Source organism: Crinia signifera, chromosome 6 (assembly GCF_055691185.1).
Source record: "Crinia signifera chromosome 6, ASM5569118v1, whole genome shotgun sequence".
Classification (NCBI taxonomy): domain Eukaryota; kingdom Metazoa; phylum Chordata; class Amphibia; order Anura; family Myobatrachidae; genus Crinia; species Crinia signifera.
In genome coordinates this window covers 209,094,618-209,117,881 of record NC_139222.1, presented here as the reverse complement: position 1 = coordinate 209,117,881, position 23,264 = coordinate 209,094,618, and positions in this window count along the sequence as shown.

Genomic DNA, 23,264 nt, shown 5'->3' with positions numbered 1-23,264 from the left:
CTGGACAGGGGTGCTTAAAATTCTCAAAGTTCAAAACAAGTGAACAAAATAAAAAATACGGTACTTGTTTCCTAGCACAGTGCCCATCGCATACCGTATTTAGTGGCGTGCGATGCGATGCGATCTTCCTGTTAAATTAACAGGAGTGCTTGTACAATGAAATATTGCATAGCATTGCATGCCAGCAAACGGCATGTTATGCGATGCGATTTTTTATTGTACAAGAACCCTGGTTCTTACAGTGTTAAATGCACCCCCATTGTCAACACCACCCCCACTATGAACGCCAACCCATAGCGTGGCGAGCGCAGTGAGCCCGCGAGGGGTGGCGGTACATGTCCTCCGACCTTTTCATACCCCTACTATCCATAACGACGTGGAGTTGATTTTAGACAGTGTTGCGAGCGCAGCAAGCCACTGAGCCCGAAGCGTGGCAAGCGGATGCGGAATATGAGCCTGAAGCGTGGCGAGTGCACGCGAAATACATGTAAAGTAATCCGTGTCCCCTCATGGTGCTTGCTGCGCTCACCACGCTTCGGGCTCGGTGGCTCGCTGCGCTCTCCACACTATCTAGAGTCAACTCCACACCGATGTGGATAGTGGGGGTATGAAAAGGTCCTCGCGGGCTCGCTGCGCTCGCCACGTTTCGGGTTGGTGTTGATAGTGGGGGTGGCGTTGACAATGAGGGTGCATTTAACATTGTAAGCACCCATCAGGGTGCTTGTATAGTTAAAAATATTTAAAAAAAATATAATTAAAAATATTAAAAAATATTATATTGCATGCGATGCGATTGCATAAGATGCACTTCGATCAAAATCGGGGGCGCCGTGCTAGGAAACAAGTACCAAAATACAAATACTGTACATATTTAAATTTAAATCTAAATGGAACAAAATCTCACTGAAAACCCTCCAGCACAGCTTTAACATTATTGTAAAATCTCCTTTTTCTTTTTCGTTATTTAGTGAGAAAGAAAATGAACAAAGAATCTAACACTTGTTACAAGCTCAAGTGCTGGATAACTGTTACCCAAACCCATCATGGCTTCGCTTAGCTGCTAGCCATTCACAGGGTGCCAGTCTGGGTAATCTCTTGTGATTGGAAGAGTGACTAATAGGATTTTAAAGGGCCTATTCATCATCACTAATGGACCCGTAACACATGCAGAAACACTAAAAATTGTAAAGTTTTTGGTTTGTGTTTGCAAGAATCAATGCTTCCTGCAGGTGGTGCTGTGATGCTTTCCAGAGCAGGTGGCCCCCCATTACAGAAATTCTAAATTGCTACGGTAATTAAGCATCTATCACTGTAACTTGTAGCATCTAGTTAAGCATCAGCTTTTATGTTTTTTTTTTTATTAATTTTATGCTAGCAAAGTTTGGATTACAACAAACAGATAGAGAACATTTTTATAAGAAAGAACTGTGTTTTTTTTTAACTAAGCCTTACTTATAAATAAACGTACTACTACTACTACTACTTCAGCATTAGAACGTGGCATCAAACTTCACATTTTCTGCATCCCTGCTCCTCTCTGCAGGCTCTGGGAGTCCACAGGAAAGGTGTGGGTGCTTTCTATCATGATGCTAATGTCTGTAGCCACAGGGTGGGGGACGTGGGAACGGATTATTAGGTCAATATTGTCTAGGTCGACAGTCAATAGAATGACCACATTTGGTCTACAGGCTTTATGTCCACATGTGAAAAGGGTCAACATGGTCTAGGTCAACAATGACAAAAAGTCGACACAAGCCGATTGTTGCCATGGAAATGGTCGACATGGAAGGTCGGGATGGGTTTTTCATAGGCTTTTGGTAGCATTTGTCAACATGGACACCGTATTAGTGTGCCACATCCGCTCGCCATGCTCCAGACACGGAGGCTTGCTGCGCTCAGTACACTATTATATTCTCCCACTATGTCCACTTGGATTGTGCAGTGAGGATTTAAATCAAAAACATGAAAAGGTACTCTTTACTTATCACGGCGCCCATCGCGGCCATCGCGGGCATTGAATGCACTAAAAAATCGGGTGCGACGCGACCGACGCGATGCCTGCGATTTCCCATAGGGAACAATGTTAAATGTCTCAATTGACCCGATTTTCCTGTTCAATACCTCAATTGACCCGATTTTTCCATAGGAAACAATGTTAAATGGCCCACAGAGGCCAAATAGGCACCCTGAAGTGTGAAATGGCCCCCACAATTGTTAACGCCACCCCACGATCAACGTGAACCCGAAGCATGGCGAGCACAGCGAGCCCGCGAGGGGCGGCGGTATGCGTCCTACGACCTTTTCATACCCCCACTATCCACGTCGGCGTGGAGTTGAGAATAGAATAGTGTGGCGAGCGCAGCGAGCCACCGAGCCCGAAGCGTGGCGAGCGCAGCGAGCCCCGTGAGGGGCCGCGGATACCTGTGAAGCCCGCGAAGGGACGCGTTTACCTGTGAAGGTATCCGCGTCCGCTTGCCACGCTTCGGGCTCGGTGGCTCGCTGCGCTCGCCACACTATTCTATTCTCAACTCCACGCCGACGTGGGTAGTGGGGGTATGAAAAGGTCGTAGGACGCGTACCGCCGCCGCTCGCCACGCTTCGGGTTGACGTTGATCGTGGGGTGGCGTTAACAATTGTGGGGGCCATTTCACACTTCAGGGTGGCTATTTGGCCTCTGTGGGCCATTTAACATTGTTTCCTATGGAAAAATCGGGTCAATTGAGGCATTGAACATGAAAATCGGGTCAATTGAGACATTTAACATTGTTCCCTATGGTAAATCGCGGGCATCGCGTCGGTCGCGTCGCACCCGATTTTTAGTGCATTCAATGCCCACGATGCCCGCGATTTTTTTACCTGCGATGCCCACGATCAAAATCGTGGGCGCCGTGCTAGGTAAAGAGTACCCATGAAAAACTTGTGTCAACCTTTTCTTGGGCAAAACCATGTGCAGATGTGCAGATGTAACATGTGCAGAGAGAGTTAGATTTGGTTGAGGTGTGTTAACTGAAATGTACATAGGCGTCGATTCAGTGGGTGCTCCGGGGCAATGTACCAATGGAAATTGATGAGCACCCACGGGCCAGTAACCTCTCGACTTGAGAGTCCCGCTGTCAAATATACTTCCTGATTTGCAGCTGCGGCACCGCCGGCCCACCGCTCGGGAGACACGAGACAGTACAAGTAGCAGGAGGAGTGTATTCTTCAGTGTATTACTCCGCAGGTGCGGGCCAGCTCTACTTAATTCACCGTGGCTTACAAGATGCTGCCCGGTGCCATTTTCAACGTCTGCCCAGGGCTGGAGCCACAGCGTGTGTCTACATTGTAGTAAAAAAAAAAGTAAGGTGCTTTTAGTAGAGATCATTTTATGTAGTACTCTCTACTCTCTACTCTCCCATGGGCCCTCTAGCCCGCACAGCAGCAGAGTTGTAACATGCAAGAAGTCCCCTGGTAAGCAAGCACTTTATTATGATATCTTGATTTACCTTCAGTTTGATTTGTCAAAATGCAATATATTTATGCTTGCTCCTAGTGTGGAATGAATTTAACGTTACAGTTTGTGCTGGAGATAACCTGCAGGATAATGTGATTTTTGGCTCCTACCATTTGGCATAATGTGAATTTTGGCTCATACTGTGTGGCATAATGTGAATTTTTGGCTCATACTGTGTGGCATAATGTGATATTTTTGGCTCATACTGTGTGGCATAATGTGACCTTTGGCTTCTATTGTGTGGCATAATGTGATTTTTGTCTCCTACTGCATGGCATAATTTAAAACACATTCTATAGAATGTTTCCTGGGATTGCATGATTACATTCCCCTGTACCCCTGTACCCTTAGAGACTAGAGCAGTTGTAAACCCAGTTGCAGGACCACACCTCCTCCCTAAAGGACATGTCCGTTTTCGCAACACCTACTTTCAACAGGCTTGAGCACCCACCAGCAAAAACATAAATCTATACCTATGGAAATTTTTTGGTTGGTAAGCTGCTCAATCAGAGGTGTGTCATTCAGGTGCCAAAAGGGAGGGGTAATTCTGTCTAGGAAAAAAAAAACATTTTGTATCCCAATTGCACACTGAATGAGAAAATAACTACATATTGATCAGATAATACAGAGATGTTGGTTGCATATATCTGCAGATATAGGGCTAAGCCCCCAGGCCGTGCGTCAAGGCCTCTCTGCCACTGGGGGTCCCTAATACTGGGTATGGGTCTGGGGTGTGGGCCCCCAATATGCCGACACAGGCTGAGTACTCCAGGGCAGCACACAAATGAAAATTAGTAAGGGTTAATAAGAAGCACATAAGTGCTATGTAGGGAAGTGAAGGTGGGATTAAAATACAAAATATATACAATGTGATAGGAAAAATAAGAGTTAATAAAGTGTTAGGGTGTGCTGACCTGGAGCAGACCAGCCCTACCAACACAGGGGGAACCACATTCCCAAACCCATCCCATAAGCAATAACATATATGTCTGGGCTTAATAGCCCAGTGTAAGGCCACATGATAATGGCTTATAACGTCTGAGAGCCAGCTTACCTGGAGATACCCCTGGCTTCTCCAATGGCACTCAGGTGTCAGCAATCCCTCCTAATGCTGACCCATCTATGCCTCTCAACTGCACAACATTTTGGTTGGTAAGCTGCTCAATCAGAGGTGTGTCATTCAGGTGCCAAAAGGGAGGGGTAATTCTGTCTAGGAAAAAAAAAACATTTTGTATCCCAATTGCACACTGAATGAGAAAATAACTACATATTGATCAGATAATACAGAGATGTTGGTTGCATATATCTGCAGATATAGGGCTAAGCCCCCAGGCCGTGCGTCAAGGCCTCTCTGCCACTGGGGGTCCCTAATACTGGGTATGGGTCTGGGGTGTGGGCCCCCAATATGCCGACACAGGCTGAGTACTCCAGGGCAGCACACAAATGAAAATTAGTAAGGGTTAATAAGAAGCACATAAGTGCTATGTAGGGAAGTGAAGGTGGGATTAAAATACAAAATATATACAATGTGATAGGAAAAATAAGAGTTAATAAAGTGTTAGGGTGTGCTGACCTGGAGCAGACCAGCCCTACCAACACAGGGGGAACCACATTCCCAAACCCATCCCATAAGCAATAACATATATGTCTGGGCTTAATAGCCCAGTGTAAGGCCACATGATAATGGCTTATAACGTCTGAGAGCCAGCTTACCTGGAGATACCCCTGGCTTCTCCAATGGCACTCAGGTGTCAGCAATCCCTCCTAATGCTGACCCATCTATGCCTCTCAACTGCACAACATTTTGGTTGGTAAGCTGCTCAATCAGAGGTGTGTCATTCAGGTGCCAAAAGGGAGGGGTAATTCTGTCTAGGAAAAAAAAAACATTTTGTATCCCAATTGCACACTGAATGAGAAAATAACTACATATTGATCAGATAATACAGAGATGTTGGTTGCATATATCTGCAGATATAGGGCTAAGCCCCCAGGCCGTGCGTCAAGGCCTCTCTGCCACTGGGGGTCCCTAATACTGGGTATGGGTCTGGGGTGTGGGCCCCCAATATGCCGACACAGGCTGAGAACTCCAGGGCAGCACACAAATGAAAATTAGTAAGGGTTAATAAGAAGCACATAAGTGCTATGTAGGGAAGTGAAGGTGGGATTAAAATACAAAATATATACAATGTGATAGGAAAAATAAGAGTTAATAAAGTGTTAGGGTGTGCTGACCTGGAGCAGACCAGCCCTACCAACACAGGGGGAACCACATTCCCAAACCCATCCCATAAGCAATAACATATATGTCTGGGCTTAATAGCCCAGTGTAAGGCCACATGATAATGGCTTATAACGTCTGAGAAATTTGCCTAGCCTCCAGTGCATCATGGTTTTGTCCATTTGAGAGAAAACAAAGCAGCTTTGCTATCAAGTTTGAATTAGGCCTACAATTAGGAAACAGATATACGTCATGAAGAGAGATTTCCATTGATCTAAATGAATACAAGTACCAATGTATACTAATTTGTACCAGTTGCATTGTTTCTGGTACTGGATGAAGGGAATCTGGGGACATACTTGTCAGTCTTAGCATTACATAATTTAATTAATTGATGTGTTTAATTATATTATTGATTCAGTCACAAAGAAATAAATGAAGAATATTATGGCAACTCATTTCAACAATTGTAGGCTGGGATATGCTGTATTTACCCCCTTGGTGCTTGAGGCCCATAGTGAAACCTATTTAAATTCATGTTGACTATTCGCTATTTCATGTCCACACTCCATGAACACACCAGAGTATGACCTGAATGTGGAAGTAAGATGCGTACCTAAGAAAATGAAATGCATACACCAGCATTTTCCTGTCCCCGTGGCAGAGACGTGAATAAAACACTGCTCGCCTGAAATAAATGTAAGAAGATTAATTATTGTTGCGCAGTCATGTGACAGGCAAGATAAGGTGTTACCCAGTGAACGGTATCTTATTTACCACTGAGCTTAGTACCACCCGGGACAAAAATAAACCTTAGATAAAACCCCAACACTATCTGTCTGGGACTCATTAATAAACTGTTATAGAAATCCATAACTAATTAGCTCTCATTTAATTAGAGTTGAGAAACAAAATAGGCAGCCTGACGAGTTCACATTCTCATGTAATGGGGTTGTTTATACAATGCAGAAGCTGACGCTTGATAAAGAGGCCTCAAAAGTTTCCATAATAGAAAACCTTCCTTGACTAATGTGCTGCCCATTAATAGCTACTGCAACACCGTTATGTGACATCCAGAGTAAAGGAATAGGGACAAATATGTAAAAAGCTTTATTTAAAACAGAGCTTCACTGCATGCACAAGAATTGGTTGGACAAGTGTAGTCTGACAGTCTATTCATCATAGGACAGCGTAGATAGAGGTAACTAAGCTGAGTGCTCTGGCGAGGGTGCAACTAAAGGGGGGGGACATGCCCAGGTGCTTTTTGTGATACATGTGCGACTGGCATGGGACCATTGCAGCAGAGGGTACACTAAAGCCAAACTGGAGATGTCGGAACCAAGCACTAGGTAGTGAACCGCAAAGGCCGTGGTGTAAGCGATGCAGTCGCTGTAGTGTATAAAATAAATAGTAAATACAATGCAGGCAGAGAAAAGACAGGACCTGATTGCAAGTAATGGTGGTTACTCACAAACAGACTTACTGGACCGGATGGCAGAGCAGCGCTGGTACAGTCAGGCAGAGGTACAAGACCAAACCTCTGAACCACACCAATAAGGAAAGACAGGGCCGATGTGTGGAGCAGCACCAGGCACACACAGACGCACTGACAGGAAGGGTCGGTATGGAATCGCTAATAGTGACACAAACAGGTAAAGAGACGAACAGATAGCAGAATGGATGCTCACACCAACACATGCGGAGTGCGGACATACATTGGTGACATTTTATAGGATGAGAGATTCAGAAAGTGAGAGATTTGGTGAGAAATCTCCAGTTTTTTTAAAGCGGCATTTACACTGCAAAACCAGTTTGATTTTGAAGTGTAAATTGTGATTGGTGCTTTAAAAAACTGGAGATTTCTCACCAAATCTCTCACTTTCTGAATCTCTTATCCTATTAAATTTCCCCCAGTATGTTCGCCTGATGAAAATACTGTCTATATTGAAACGTTGCTTTGCTCAATACAATACGTTTTTAAGTGGATGGAGTGCTGTGCTCTCAATGTATATATAGATATATATGAACCGTATATCTGTTGTAAGCAGATATGTAGCAGGCAGCACACCTTTAAATTGAGGCAATCCTATGTAATGAATCAGGATAATGTCATGAACGAATAGACTGGTATGCAGAGTACTGTGGTGTGCTGCGGTATGTCCATGGTGTCCTGTGCTGCCGTGCTGTTAGGGGTTCTGCTGTCCAATGCTGTAGAGGGGTGTACAGATCTGCTGTCCTGGGGCACTCTCCTGTGGTGTTGTCCTGTGCTGTTACGGGTGCTGCTGTCCTGTGCTGTACAGGGGTGTATAAAGCATACCCTCCAACATCTGAAAGGTAGAATTCGGTACACAACCAGAAAGGGGGCGTGGTCAAGGGCAAAGTGGGCGTGGTCACCGTAAAGGAGGCGTGGATATCCCCTTTCCGAATGTGTGGGCATTTTTGAATAAACACGTAGCCAATCAACACATTTTGCCGCTGAACCGCGCTCCCCGTCAGTTGCAGATAAAGTACCAGCCAATAAACTGAGTCCTGCCATGTTACAGGCATGGGGCAGTGTATGGAGCCAGCACACGGAGCAGCAGCATCGCCGTCTACCCGCTCCCCACAGACACAGGAAGGAGCGTTTAACAATGTGATCATAAGGACAGCACCAGTGCCTCCGTAATCAGATAACTAAGATGAGCCAGAAATAAGGTGAAATTGAGCGGTATTGTGGGAAATACACTGATACACACCTCTCTTCTATACGCTCATTATATAGCAGATACATACAGGAGAAGATAAAGAATTATGTCCATGCTACAAAGGGGCTGTTGGTCATGTAGTCAGAGGGTCCTGCCACCTGTCCAGCACAGGCTTACCTGGCTGATGATGCCACCCCTGCATGTCTGCAGACCTAACAGCCGGAGAGTATTTACGTTATTCTGTACTGTACACAGACACAGGTTGGTGCATTGGTGACTGGGAGATGTAATCCCGTCACTCACTCAAGCACAGCAGCTTGCTCAGTGACATCAGTGACCAAAGACTACATTTCCGACAGTGCCGCTTGGGGTGGCATAGAGTTTGATGAGGGCAGACAAGGAGGAGGGCGGACTGGTCCATGTCGGAGCCGCCTGACGTCAGCGCGATGCATGAGCTGCACCGCTGGGAATACCTGCCGGGGCCCATTGCTGGAAATCGGTACACTTTGATTTTTGCCGGTACATACCGTTAAAAACGGTACTGTACCGGCAAAATCGGTACAGTTGGAGGGTATGATAAAGCTGCTGTTCTGGGATGCTATCCTGTGATGCTGACCTGTCTGTTAGGGGTGCTATTGTCTTGTGTTGTTGGGGTGCTGCTGTCCTGTACTGTACAGGGGTGTACAGAGCTGCTGTCCCGGGCTTCTGTTCTGGGACACTGTCCTGGGTTCCTGTCCTGTGCTGTTAGGGGTGGTGTATATAGACCCAGCGGTGCTGCCCTGTGCTGCTTTATAAGTGCAGATGTGGTGTGTGTTGATAAAGAAATAGAGGAGGAGGACACAAATATTAAAGATCAGGATTTAAAGATAGTGCTGAAGCTGCTGCAACTAGTCATGGCTTTGATGTCATCTGCTAAAGCCAATGTCATAGAGAGCCTGAAATAACAAAAATCAAACCAAACAAAAAAAACAATGTCAGGTAACGAGAAAATTACAATTGTCATTATTCCAAGGAAAGGAAAGGCTAAGGTCTTGGCCTGTTCATGACTGGTGATTAAACATCTCATGAAGATGGAACCCCCACCCTATAGAAAAAAAAGCATCTGGTTAAAGCACAGATATCACAATTCCCCAAGTAGAGTCAAAGTGTGGCCTTGGTTGAGTTGGCTACACCTGACCTTTCCAACACTGTATGGGAAGAGGAGGCTCCTTTGACTATTTGTACTCCCTGCAAGTGCTGAGAAGAACACTGACATGTTGCTGACATTGGGATTCAGGATGTCACTGTAGAAGTACACCAGGATGAGGATAATCCTGGTGTAAATAATAGGCTGGCTCTCTGAGTACCTGTGTTACACAGCGTTTTCCACTTAAAGAGGATTTATCAGCACATTGGTGACAGGAGAGATTTATATCCAGCCACCGTCTAACCATCTAACTGCCATCAGACTATTATTCCTCTGAAGTTTTTTAACCATTTGTAAAATAGATTTATTCATTGCCCCTGATGAAGTCCTGAAGGACGAAATGCGTTGGGCTGCGGATTGATCCTATATGTGGCATATGTTGAGAATGTTGATGAAATCACATATGTTGGAAAACTTCTTATAAATGTTCATTTGTTTTTATTCATTGATTTATTGAATTTTAGTAGCCACCTGTAAAAGTTGGTATTGGTGATATTGGGCACCTCTATTTTGTTTTTTATATTTCTTCTTCTGTGCCTTTGTTACAAGCAAAGGTCTATAGGGGTGCTGCTTTCCTACTAGCGCCTATATATATATATATATATATATATATATATATATATATATATATTATTATTTTATTTTTTTTGCAATAAAACACAGGGGCAGAATTAATTAGCCTCAAAGAGAAAAAAAAATGAAGAGAGGTAAAGTACCAAGCAACCAACCAACTTAGAACTGTCATGTTTCTTAAACAACCTGTAAATTGGCAGTCAGGAGATGATTGGTGGGTATTTTATCTCTTTCTCTGCTTTACCTCTCCCAACGCCTTTGGAGAACCCCCACACACTCCCATCATGTTCAAGGAAAATTTTGATTTCTGTTCTGTAGTGTGAAAACTAACTTGTCCTCAAGTGGCTCATGGATGAAAATAGCGAGAAAAGAATGAAGCAAAAAGGCCTCTAAACCCTTTGGCAGCCATGCTTGGACCTCATCCCGAGTACATTTAAAGAAAAGAACATTCTCGATATATTTTAATCAATACAGTGAGCTCAGATGAGCACTATTTTACATTGTTATTGCACATCATTTCTTTTATGTTTGTACAGCTGCATAAATCTTTTGCAGAAAAGCACTATACACAGTACATACATTGATATACCTTTTTTATATAGGGAAGGTAATATCTTACTTGAATTATACTTAGACATGAGGTACGCTATATTGATTTTCACAGCCCATACCACCTGTGACATATCCTTTATCTTTATTATTACAAATATAAAAAAAATCTAATATTAATTTTATTTCTGGTTCTCTATTCTCCCAAGGGAACTTGAAGTACTGAATATGAGCACAGGACGAAGCATACACAATGCAATGTAAACTTCAGGTGACTTTCAGGGTTCTGGCTTTTATTAAAGAAATTGGCATTTAGAAATGGTATTAATAATAATACAATTCAATGTTTTGACTAAGGGGGCTAGTGATGATGGTTGGGTTTAAATGTGATTGTAAAGGGGTCAAAGAACTTAATGGAATTCATTTGATGAAATTGGAGGTGGGGTATTAATGATCATGAATGGAATTTATTGATAATATTGAGGTTAATTGATAATACGGATAAGTAATGATTAGAAAGGGTTAAATCTTGGTGAATTATGGTCACCTGGATAATCTCTGAATTGTATGGTAGTCATTAGGATGCTGTATGTACTGTATTGCTGTTACTAAGATGCTCTGCAGGTTATGCAGCGGACATTAAGCTACTCTATGTAATTTATGGTTGACACTAAGAGGCTCTCTCTTTTTTTATGTGGTTACAAGAATGTGCTCTATAGTAGTGTATACCAAGCACTAGGGTGCTCTCTGTACTTTATTGTCGCCACAATAGTGTTTTTTGGTACTTCTGTAATATCTGGGCTCCCGTTTTTCTTATGAGACCACGTCCGCTCTCCACGCTTCGGGCACGGTGGCTCGCTGCGCTCGCCACACTATATAAAATCAACTCCATGCGTAGTTGGATAGTAGGGGTATGAAAAAATGGGGTGCATTTAACATGGGAGCCCAGATAATACATAAGTACCTGTTTTTTTTTGTATTGTATAAAGGTTTTCATGGTGATCTCTGCAGATTGGTCTTGCGATGAAGGGCTCTAAGGAAATCTGCAGAGGGCAGTCCGCATTTGTAGCTCCACCACCTCCCACAGGTGAGGCGAAGCCTTACCACGCTGTACCATCTGAAACCCACCAACCCAGGAAGCAGCTGCACTTAAAATAAAACTGTGGTGTAAGCTGCTGCTGGTCAGTGAATGATTGTAAAGTGAAGTGTGATCTGTCTACTTCTTTGCAGGCCAGTTGCCCTGGACTTGTAGCCCCAACAGAGTAGACTAGCATACAGGGATATAGGGGAAAACCCTGAAGGGCCCCATGGCTTGGGGGCCAACCTCTTCTTCTAAGGATCAGGTTCCAGACTGTAATAATAAATGTAATGATTAAATGACAAATTATGTTATACTGCACGGGACAATGTTGTATTTTTCTACAGTTTTTAGTACACTCGGTGCTGTGGCATCCTGGGGTACCTTGGGGTGCTTGCAAAAGTGCCTTGTGTTATTGGTCCAGGGCCAAATAAAATTATTTATGTTCCATGTGATAGGCAAACAAGTGCTTGTGACTTCCATTCCCTAAAAAATATGTGGACAAACATAAATAAATCTTGTCAATCATCATGTAATTGAATTGAAGGATGGCATATACTGTACACATATTTTATCATTGTTCTCTATATTTCTCTATAACAAACTTTTAGCCATGGGGTGTCATGGAAAAAATGACAATCACCCAGAGGGCATCAAAGCACAGGGTGCAGTCACACTGGGACACCTTTTGGGCGGCACATTGGCACTGCTGCGGTGAGAGACGCTCCTGCTTTTCATCCAGCAATGCTGTTGGTTCCCCTTTCCTGGTGGCTGAAGCCCTTGCTCCTTTGGCAGCGGCTATCTCGCATTCCACTGGTGGAACACGCCATAGGGGTGTGGCACTATGATGACCGAGGATAGGTCTGTCCCGGGTTATTCTCAATTTATGTGAGCATTTAGGGACATCGGACCGGCAGTGGCCTAAATGGATATGAGCACAGCAACCCATGCGAATGGCGGGACCTTCCCACCCAGGACAGATGCTGCCCGTATGCCTGGTTGGACTTTCCCTTTGTTACAGGTGATGAGTCGGATGCTGAGCCAGAAAGTCTTGTGGGGGATTTGGGGATTTGTATTATGATGTATTGTGTGAGGACCACCTAGGGATGTCAGGTGAGGGGTCTTCTGGGTCTGATTTGGGGTCATTGCATGATTCACCCTTTACTGTATCAGGCTCCAGCCACTCTTCCTCATCTTCCTCCTCAATTGGGTCTTTTGTTATCAGTGCGGCGTGTCCTCGCAAATGTGCTGTCAAATATACTAGGAAGTAGACCAGCAGATGCGACCGGCGTGCAAAATGCATGAGGGTGGCGAACCTCTCTAGTTAGGAAAGGAAGCATCGTAACTTGCTGGGGGTGGTGTAATGCTACTACATCGTAGTTCTGCGTGGGTTGCTTGAGATTTGGGGTAAAGATTTGTAAAGGGGACTATGTTAATGTATTTTGTTTGACTGATCAGGGCTTCTAGGGCTAAAGGGGGTATTGCTATTGAGCCCTTTAAATCTTATGACAATTGGCCGGCCAAATTTTGTGTTTTTGCGGTCTGTTACTTGGAGGATAGGCCAGGCGAGGACATCAACATAATCTACTACATTCATATGGTTTACAATATGCAGTGCAAAGACAGAGGTGTTGCATGGCGCGTCTATGATGAACAGTTTAGGCATAAGCAAGACTGTTTACATGTAATGGATTTTGGATGTAAGGATGTTGAGGTGTGGATGGAGGTCCAGGAATCAGCTGGATGGGAAGGAGGGTATGCGAGCTATCGCTGAACCTGCGTTGAGCTCACTGAGGGTACCACATTTCTTCAGGGGTGGGGCACCCCCGCATGGTGTTTTGGAGCGACAGGGCATGGCCCAGCTAAAGACAAGTATTTTGCTTCAAGAACTCCACGTGCCCTCTTGGGCAGCGGTGCCATTTTTGACACCTCTGTCTGCGTTGTGGAAGGTCCCACCCTGCCTCTAACTGCTTTTGAGGGCAGTACATGGTGCACCTGCCAAGCCTGTGTCTCCACACCCATCTAGATAGAGTGCATACCCCTGTGACGCTATGGCAAAATGGTTGCCTTGGTACCCTGAGGTTTTCGTTTACCCATGCTGGGTGAAGTGCGGGTGGTTTCTTACAGTGAATTTTTGGGTACTTCTTTACTTTCACGGCGCCACTAGATTAGGACAGATAGAAAATCGCGGTCATCGCGGGCATTGAATGCACTAAAAAATCGGGTGCGACGCGATGCCCGCGATGCCCGCGATTTCCCATAGGGACCAATGTTAAATTTCTCAATGGACACGATTTTCTGTTCAATGCCTCAATTGACACGATTTTTCCATAGGAAACAATGTTAAATGGCCCACAGAGGCCAAATAGGCACCCTCAAGTTGTTAACGCCACCCCACGATCAACGTCAACCCGAAGCGTGGCGAGCGCAGCGAGCCCGCGAGGGGCGGCGGTACGCGTCCTCCGACCTTTTCATGCCCTACTATCCACTAGGGCGTGGAGTGAGAATAGAATAGTGTGGCGAGCGCAGCGAGCCACCGAGCCCGAAGCGTGGCGAGCGGACGCGGATACCTGTGAAGCCCGCGAAGGGACGCGTTTACCTGTGAAGGTATCCGCGTCCCCTCGCCACGCTTCGGGCTCGGTGGCTCGCTGCGCTCGCCACACTATTCTATTCTCACTCCACGCCCTAGTGGATAGTAGGGCATGAAAAGGTCGGAGGACGCGTACCGCCGCCCCTCGCGGGCTCGCTGCGCTCGCCACGCTTCGGGTTGACGTTGATCGTGGGGTGGCGTTAACAATTGTGGGGGCCATTTCACACTTGAGGGTGCCTATTTGGCCTCTGTGGGCCATTTAACATTGTTTCCTATGTAAAAATCGTGTCAATTGAGGCATTGAACAGAAAATCGTGTCCATTGAGAAATTTAACATTGGTCCCTATGGGAAATCGCGGGCATCGCGTCGCACCCGATTTTTTAGTGCATTCAATGCCCGCGATGACCGCGATTTCTAGTGGCGCCGTGAAAGTAAAGAAGTACCAATTTTTGCCTTATCTCCCATAAAGGGATAATAGTCCCACAAGGAATGGTTGTGGTCACACATTAGTAACTCCAATTAAAATCACAACACATAGTAGCACAATCATATACACATTACACCGCATGTAGTGCCCTTGGTTCATATTAAATCACACAGTAGTGTCCCTTATGCACATGATGTCCACAGTTGTGCTGCTTATGCACATCTGTCTCTGTCATTCAGCAGCTCACTGTCCATGTTCCTGAGAAGCTACATGCCCTGTGTCCCTCCAGCAGCTTCCCCATCTCTGAGTCCCTCCAGCCCCCTCTTACCCTGTCTTTGGCATGCACAGAGCCTGTTCCTCTTAGTGGCCCTTCTTCACTTCAGCGGCGGTGATGGCATGACATCACATAGACCGCGGCAGAAGAAGAAGCCGATTGGACAGGCTTTTCTGTTAATATTACTGTGCACGATAGATGCAGTTTTTACTATCATAACCTGTGATAGTAAAAACTGCATCTATTTGCTACAATGTGACTGTTCTAAACAGTATGTTGGTAGGACATCCAGGGCCCTAAAGGTTAGATGGGCAGAACATGTAAGGAATGTAAAGAAAGGCCTGGAGTCCAACAATGTGTCGGACCACTTTAGAAAAGTCCACCAGTGTGACATTAGACATCTGGTTTCCTTTTGCGGGATAAAGATGGTGAAGCCACACTGGAGGATCAACGATTGTGAACAAAGATTGGCACGCACAGAAATGCAGACCATATATACACTAAAAACTCTGTTCCCATCAGGTTTAAATATGGATTTCGAGCTCAAATGCTTTTTAGAATGAAGTATAGGCTATCTGTCTTTTTATACAAACTTTTTACCATATTTTATTAAGAAATTTTTATTATTAATGAAATCATTTTTATACCAATGAATTTTTATTATTATTGTTGTTTATGGTAATGAATGAAATAGGTTTTCTATATTGTATCGCTTTAGTGTAGGTATATATGGGCTGAACGGCAATACTTGATTACTGCTAATTTTGCACATTCTTTCTTTACATATGGAAAACATCCATATCATGGTGCCTGATGCGATATGGAAGCCAAAAATTACCCCAAGTGACCTGCGTTTCAAGTCAACATATATGACACGCAAGCGTCACTGATTACACATCAGGAAGTACTAAACGGAGGGATGTTTGCGTTCCATACCGCCAATCGGAAGTAGACGTCATCTCCGCTTCCGTATGGAGGCGGTTTGCGTTCCATATACAAAACCGGAAGCAGTCATCACGATCGCGGACCCGGACATCCGGTCAGCGGGATCGTGAAACACAGCACACAGATACCAACGGCGGGAACGCTGTATTGTGGCTGCCAAAACCAGTTAAGGACTTTCCGGATTGAGCGCAATTCATCTGCACTAATGTGCTCTTATAACAAAGCAAATGCTCCGTTTTCTTTTAATGTGTTCCTGATGTAATACATTATGTATAGTGATATGTTACCGTTTTTTAATATGTGTATATTTATGAATTGTTTTTTAAAAAATGTGATACTCCGGTACAGGTTTTTTATTTGCCAAACAAGGCTGTTTGGAGGGCAGGTATAAATACCTTTGCCCCACTCATACACTCCACACCTTGAAAAAGGTCCATTACAGGTCCGAAACGCGTCGGTGTTGTGGAGTGACGTTTTTCCAGCTCAGCAGATCCATCCCCTCTGGCCTCTTCACTTTTTTTGCCATCTTGTGAGGCACCAACTCTCCTCCAGACCCGGGTGAGTGCGGAGTTGGCAGGGATAGGAGGTGAAGCTCTGCTTGGAAAAAACTTTTTTACCTTTTTTATCTTTTTCTGCTGCTTGTCCATTGTATCCTGTTTTTCTCATCATTGTACGGATTGTGAAAATAAAATTTTGTTATACCGTCATCTGCCTATGAGTTTGATGCTGAGATCTGGACATCCAAGGAACAGAAAAGATACCCCTATGTGCATATAGGGCATTGCCAGAAGGTGAGCATTAAGTACATGGGAATTTGGAAAAACGTGGGTGTTTGAAAGATACCTTTACGGGCACATAGGGCCTGTTGGACAGGTCAGTGTTCTTCCTAGAACCTAATCACAACGATTTTGTCTGGTTTGACTATCTATTGTTTCCTCTTCTACCCATGAACTCATAAAAACTCTTGGACAGAATCCGGGACCAGGGAAGAAGGAGTGACGAATTCACCCTATTTATTTGTCTGACAGCGCATCAGTATACTCCTGCTTTGTATTTGCAAAGTCAGACCAAACCCTGAGATTTTTTTGTTTGTTTTAATAAATAGCTTTTTACGTGAAAAGTCGTTTTTTGCCTTTTGAGTAAACTTTACTCCCAAAAATAAAATCAGCGAAATACAAAAACCGGTTAATTACCAAGGGCAGTTATGTTTTGTGGCAGGGAAAGCATACCTACACATGAAGATAATATGGAGGATCTGGTCCAGGTTTCAGAGCAGTAGCATTAGGGAAACAGATGTACAGTAATCAGGGTTGAGCTGATTAGCAGCACCTGTGCTCTCTTGATATAAGGATTTCCAGGGCAGAGGGTCATTGCTCTTGATGGTGGGACAGCTGCTAGGCCAGGGTGTGGGCTATGGCTGGGACCACTAGACCTTTTTGACAGAGTTTGAAACAATGCTGTAACCATCCTTGCTTATGATGAACACCTGATAATCTGTTACCTGCTACAAAATAAAGACCAAGGGTGAAATGTAATGGCAGGCGATTTTTTTTTTTGCAATTTTTTTCCGCAAAATATGCCGTTTTCGGACACTTTTTGCCACGAAATCGCACATATTGAAGTGGCGATTTTTAGTCACACTTCAATTCGCATCCAGATGTTTTCCCATTGGAAAGCATCTAACCCGCACATGTAATAGGGTGCGATTTTTGGTAAAGGTTACCAAAAATCGCCAAAAAATTAGACCAGGTTCTGGCTGGCGAGTTTGACAGAACCATGCACAGATCATTGAGATCTTTGCATGGTTCTGTCCAAAAAAAAAGGGTTAAAAATAAAAAATGGAAAAAAAATGCGTGGGGACCCCCCTCCTGAGCATAACCAGCCCCGGGCTGAAAGAGCCGGTCCTGGTTTCATGAAATCACAGAAACAAGCAAGTTGGGGTTCTGTGTATTTTATAAAACCAGCACCAGGCTCAAGGGCCGGTCCTGGTTCCCAAAATACGGGGGAAAAAATGAGTAAGGGTCCCCCGTATTTCAAGAACCAGCACCGGGCCCAACCAGCCAGCAGGGTAATGCCACAGCCGGAGGGAGACTTTTTATACAAGTCCCCCCCGGCCAAAGCATTCACCCCCTGACCGGTGGGCAGGGGTCCTGGGGAAGTGGGGACCCCCCCAAAGAAGGGGTCCCCCCCCTCCAGAACTTACCTGCCCATGCTGAAGCCCGGGGCTGTCCCTTGAAGGGGTAAGTAAAAGATCATAAATATTTAGAAGAACGTTCGCCCTGCACAATGTTAACGACCATAGCCAAATTGACCTGCATGCATGGAAGATGGCTATGGTTGTTTACGACTCGCAGGTATGCACACCATCGGTTGTCGCCCGTCGTTGAAGGCATACACAGTAGACGATGTATAATGATTCACCTCCAGAACGACCCTGATCGACGTCCTTCATGGTCGTACAAGGAGGTGAATATAATGGAATCGTTTATCGTCGTTTGCCTGCTATCGTCTAGTGTGTATGGGCCTTTATTGTACAAACAAGGCAAACATTTCTTGAACAGACACAGGCACATATCTCTTGTACAGCTACAGGAACCCATTTCTTGTACAGGTACATTCACATATTTCTTGCACGTGTTCTGGCTCACATGTCTCACACAGGTACAGTTAAATATTTCTTGTACCAGTACAAACACACGTTCTTGTATAGGCATGCCTTTCTTGCACAGCTACAGGCATACATTTCTTGCACAGGTACTGGCACACATTTCTTGCACAAGTACCGACACACATTTCTTGTACAGGTTCAGTCACACATTTCTTGTACAGGTGCAGTCACACTTTTCTTGTACAGGTTCAGTCACACATTTCTTGTACAGGAGCAGTCACACATTTCTTGTACAGGTGCAGTCACACATTTCTTGTACAGGTACAGGCACACATTTCCTGTAAAGGTACAGGCACATAGTGTATATCTTGCATAGGTACAGGCACACATTTCTTGTTTTGGTTTTCTACCGGCTGTCACTTTGAGCAAACTTTTCCCTTTTAAACCAGCATTTTTGTTTGTTCAGTCAAAGCTTTCCTATTGGGACATAATCCCAGTTGGGGGGATACACAACGCTGCTTTCACAGCTACTCTTTCCATTTACATCATTAATTCTAAATATAACAGAATAAAAATGTCACAAAGTCCCCAAGCAGACAGAATGGGACAGGAGGAGGGTGGGAGGATTATAATACACATTTTTATTTCCCGGCTATCCAATTTCTAACCACTAACTCAGTAAAATTCTTCTAACAATATGGACTTGTTTATAAATGATCTCTACATTGTTTTTTATCAATTCCTCCATAGTTACATAAACAGCCAATGCTTTTTCTCTGAGTGACTTCTAATTAAATTACCATTAAACATTGAAAAAATGTGTAGTATAACAGATTTTAGGATAAATTGAATTATCTGGAGCCTCAGTTGGAAAAAAGGATACGGAAATGTGTTCATAGTTCCGCAGAGTCACAGTAATTCAATAAGAGGTGCAAATATTTCTCTCAACAGGAACAACAATGAAATCTTTTACCATTTATCTTCTCTTTGATTTAAAGCAACAGCATGAAAGCATTCCTGACACACCCAATTTACGAATCAAGGGCATTTGACTCTGAGAAAAATGTTTTTTGCGTTTGCAGACTGTAGTGTGATCTACAACTACTTATATGAATAATATGAGGAATATAAGTCTGAAAAAGTTTAAAGGATAAGCAGATACAACTCAAAGTTTGCTGAACTTGTTTAAGTGCGTATCCACATTTTTACAACACTACTTAATTGTGTCTACCCAAGTGTAGCATCTGCACACCCTTAGGTTCAACAAAGAAGATCCGAGACCTTTGCACACCCACTGTAGGTAGGACTGTATAATGAACACAGCACCTGATGGTGTCAATGTCAAAGCAAGTGGAACAAAGATGAGGGCATGGGGGTGTGGAGGACAATAGTTAACATAGAGATGAAGGTGTAGGGTGTGATGGACAATATGGAAAATACAGTAGATACTGTATGGAGACGTGTGAGTGCATAGGATGATATGAAACAAACAGTTTAGGAGTTTGGTGGACAATATGGAGCATAAATAGAATTTATATTATTATTGCAGGTTTGGTATGATATGTCAATATTTGTCATGGCCATAATGGTGATGTTGCCAAGTCTGCACTAATGTAGACAGTCATGAAAGGTTATTAGTGTGAGAATGTCATCCCTGGTTGTCCAGTGGTCGCCCACCTGCTCCCAGAGGCTACAATGCCTCCAGCAGCATCTTCTGAGTCACAATAGCCATGTGAATCAAGGTCAGGCCTCCAATCCTCTGAAGTTTAGGTGTGTATTTTTCCTCTATCCTTAACCCACTGGGATTTTAAGAGAACAGGACGCCCATGTGCAGTTTCCTCGGTCCGGGCGCCCTCCTCTCTGCTGCCAGATTTATCAATGCATGGAGAGAACTAAAGTTGGGAGTAATTCAGTATTAGCCAACTTCTAACTTTAATTTTGAAAAATGGCATTTAGGAGCTTATTAATTGGCACGTTGACAAAGCAAGCTTTGCTACTTCTCCCCCAATAATAGAGAGCTCTTTGTTTTTAAGTACTTTTTCTATAAATCTAACTGCAGCACAGCCATGTTTCAACTTTCTTGCAAAGAAGAGGGAAAAGGGGAAGGGGGGAGGCCTAGGGCACTGGGCTATAATGACAGTAGATGAGAAGGCATGCTCCAATCAATACAATGAGGTAAATATTTTAACGTTATATGATTGTGGAGGTGCTCCCAGGGAGTGGGGTAAGTGTAAACAAAAAGATTAGATATCCAAGGGAGGATATCAAAAAAGTCTCCCGGGTGGGGCACAGCCTTCTATTGAAAGTAAATAACTGTTAATACAAACTTTATTGGTTAAAACATGGCCCTAAAATAGGGTCTAACAAGGACAGAAGATAATATCAGTCCAAACGTTAAAGTGTTTATGGACATGGTAAGCCATGACATGGACAATCTGGAAAAGTCTAAGAACTTACATCATCCATCAGCTAAGGACAACCTTACCAGAAAAGAAAGAGCGGCATTGCGTGATATAAATGGCTGGGAGGACGTCGTCCTGAAACCCTCGGACAAGGGTGGTAATATTGTGATATGGCCGATGAAAATGTACCTTGGGGAGGCAAATAAACAATTACAGGACAAAACCTGTTATAAAAAACTATTCTGTAACCCTACGAAAGATTTCCTAGAAATCTACAATAAAATCCTACATAAGTACAAACAATCAGGCACCATCACAGAAAAAGAAACCTCCTTCCTACAGATCCAACACCCTAAAGTACCCACTTTTTACCTTCTCCCCAAGGTACACAAACATCTAACCAAACCTCCGGGGAGACCGATAGTGTCGGGCATCGTTGGCCTCCTGGAACCTGCCAGCAAGTTCATTGACAAGTATCTTAGACACCATGTTTACAGCCTACCATCGTACCTCCAGGACACTGCCGACGTACTCCGCAAAATTGATGGAATCTGCCTAGCCCCAGAACACTACATCGTAACCATGGATGTTGAATTCTTGTATACTAGTATTCGACACCATGATGGATTACAGGCTGTACAATATTTTCTGGAGACAGAGGGTCATAGTGACTTCCATATTTTCTTATTGGATCTTCTTAATTTTGTTCTTGGCAAGAACTACTTCACATTCAATGACTCCTTTTTCCTACAGATCCGAGGAACAGCGATGGGCGCGGCGTGCGCACCCACCTATGCCAACCTGTTCCTCGGATCATGGGAAAGAGAATGTGTCTTCAGTGATGCCAATGATATCTATACTGACCTTATTACAGGTTGGTATAGATACATTGACGACATCCTAATGCTCTGGCACGGGGGTTTGGAAGAACTTAAAACACTCATCGGTATTCTTAACACCAATACCCTCAACATCAAACTCACATATGAGTACAGCCAACTTGAAGCCACCTTCCTAGATCTTACCTTGTATAAAGAAGACAATGGAGCATTGAAGACCAAATTATTCAGGAAGCAGACCTCCACCAATAGCCTTCTTCATCACCAAAGCTCTCACTTCCCTCCAACTATTAAAAATCTGCCAAAAGGGGAATTCCTGCGACTCCGCAGAAACTGCACCGACATCAAAACCTATGAGAGTAAAAGTCAAGATCTGACCAACAGACTAATCAGCAGGGGATACAGCAAGCGAGGTATCAAAAATGCCAAATACCATGCCCGCAACTTAGACAGACAAACCCTGATTTTCCCACAAAATAAGATCAAGGAAATCCAGCAACCTATACGCTTCATTAGGAATTATTGCAATGAATGGCAGGAGCTCCAGCAAATTCTCTCCAAACACTGGCCTATCCTCCTTAATGATGATACATTCAAGAAGGTACTGGGTGACCGTCCAAGCTACAGCTGGCGGAGAGCACCTAACCTACACGACAAACTGGTCCAAAGCCACTATTCAAAACATAAGAAATCCATACCACCCAGAGCAACTGGTACCTATCCATGCGGCCACTGCAAAGCCTGTGAATTCATGGATAAGAGGTCACAGATAATGGACAGATTTAATAAACAAATCAAAATCTCTCACTATTTCAATTGTGACATGAAAAATCTGGTCTACTGCTTAGAATGCCAATGTAACCTCAGATATGTGGGCATGACCACACGCCCCTTTAAACAGAGGATCCTAGATCATGTGGGAAATATCCGGAATGCCAGTACGGATCTTAACAAGTTCAAGAAACTGACATCTGTGGCTCGCCACTTCCACAAACACCATGGAGGATCACCCAAAGATCTTAAGGCTTTTGGACTGGTACCATTACATCTTGGTATCCGAGGAGGCGATGCCACTAGAGAACTCCTGAAAAAAGAGAGTAACTGGACCTTCAAATTAAATTCAGTGACCCCTAGGGGCCTAAAGGAATTCATCAACTATGGAATTTTTTTGGGTGAATAAAATTATAGTCAAACCGATATCTTTCTACAAACACTAACCTCTCTCCCTCCCCCTTTCTACTTACTCCAGTCATAAGTAAATTATCAAGATTAACTTACCCTAATGTTTGGATGTACATTCATGCATATAAGCTCATACTATAGTCCGTACCAACTCAATAATAATTCTTCTCTTCTGGAACTCCCTCAACTCAACATTTTATCAACCCCTTAGAATT